Source organism: Anneissia japonica, unplaced genomic scaffold (genome assembly GCF_011630105.1).
Source record: "Anneissia japonica isolate Jap-2015-1 unplaced genomic scaffold, ASM1163010v1 scaffold997_len2565447_cov190, whole genome shotgun sequence".
NCBI classification, from domain to species: domain Eukaryota; kingdom Metazoa; phylum Echinodermata; class Crinoidea; order Comatulida; family Comatulidae; genus Anneissia; species Anneissia japonica.
The window spans coordinates 2,338,037-2,340,115 of record NW_022696369.1 but is presented as its reverse complement, the minus strand read 5'-3'; positions in this window follow the sequence as shown (position 1 = coordinate 2,340,115).

Below are 2,079 nucleotides of genomic sequence, written 5' to 3'. Positions count from 1 at the left end.
AATTTTCACTGAATTTTCACATTTGAAAAATTCTTGATCAGCCCCTGCTGTATGTTGAAATGTTTAAGAAACAAATACATTAAAAATACTTTTATGCCCACCCAAATAGTAAAACGATGATTATTGAATAAACACAGGCTTGATCTGTAATGTAAAAATTTCTGTTTATTCTTTTAAGTTCTGTTTCTGTTTATTGTTTTAATGCTTCCATTATTTGATTCTGCTAATAAGAATTATGATGATGATTTCTCTAAATTCTTTAATGACATTGATTCAGCTAACGAGAATGATGATGATGACGACGACGACAACTACGAACACAGACGTGCAGTTTTGATTTCAGTTCCACCATAACACCAATGATGACAACTAGAGCACTAGTAAAACTTTATTTATTCACCAAGCACAAATCCAAATATAATGCTGTTTTTCATTGTGGTCGTGAGATAGCCGTAGGCCTACCTTACTTACAATTAACATAGATTACACAGTACGGTACATAATCAGAAAGCAAAAGTTAAACACACAAATTAAATAATGTAGATAGAAAGTCAACAATTTAGTAAAATAAAAGTAATCTATACCTAACAAACGGCAAAAATAAATTATCGAAATGAAGAAAATCCACTCCAAAAAAAGTAAACTGTAAATTACGAAAAAGAATTGTAAAATGTATATAAAACAAAGCAAGTAAACATTAAATTAGTGATTTGTACAATGTTCATACTATTATACTTTGCTTTCACTTCTTAATACATATGTGGTTCTTGAAAATACTGTACTTAAATTGATAGAAGACTATATATTAGTGCCTAATCTATTCCATTCGATAGCACCACGATATGAAATACTTTTTGCACGATATGAAATACTTTTTTGTAATCAGTCTTTTGCCTTTAGTTTGCTCTGATTACCGCCATCCGAAGGACGGGTACACAGTTAGTAATAGAATAATACAAAGAGGCAAACATTATTTAGTATTGTCTTCTATGTTGTTTTTATTGTTCTTCCAAGAGCATAGGAATACGAAGATACATTTTTTTTAATTATTAGGCCGAAAATGCAAACATTTTCATGAGCATAATTTTGTACTACAGTATGCCTACAGGCCTCATATTTCTTAAATACAGATCAACAGTACAGATGACAGTATAGCAGAGGTTATGTGTGATACGTCTAGGCCCACATTAGCTTCTGATACTCCTGCATTTAAATTCTCTTTTTTGGGTCATTTTCCCCCTTTAGTGGGGTTCCTTAGACCCTTGATACTTCAAATTGGGATAGAAGCATGAAACTTGGTATACAAACTCACATCGGCAATTCAACAATTTTAAGATTTGAGAGCATTTCAGATCTGACCTTTGACCTCAGAAAAATGCCGATTCCTCATAACTCGAGAAATATACGTCCTTTAAACATAAAAATAGTGGAATGATGGAGAAGTACTAGTTCCTATTCAACTTTAATAGTAACATGTACCCAAAACTGAATACTTTAGGAGATATTTGCGTACTTTGCCAGCCCTATCAGAAATACATGTTCACCGCTGTACGCCGGGAAAATAGTGTTTTGATGGAATAATTGTGTGACGTTTATGTGACTATTTTATTGGTTGAAATATACATGTAATACTAAATATTTTTCCAACTTATTTGAACATTTAGTGGGTCCACCTGCTAGAATAGAAGTATGATATTCAAGGAATTTCAGTCTAAGCTTAGTTCGAGAAAAAAAAAACCAAAAAAACTTGACCTTCGGACAAATGCACTGACCCCTATAGGAATATGCATGACTTTTAATCACTAACAAAATCAAATAGAGTTCTCTGTGCTACTGCATTGCTAATTACTGAAGAATTTGGTCGCTTTGCTTCTAACTATGTACTGTAGATTTAAGTAAGTAAATATACGTCCTACAAACATGAAAATAGTGAAAATGTGAGTTGACATACATAAGTTTCATGCTTCTACTCAAATTTGAAGTATCATGCCATTTTTTGGGACTAAGAAACCCCACTACTTTGATGCATCAAATCATATCCTGCTTTTGCCTGATTGTTTTTAAGAGGAGGAAAACCTT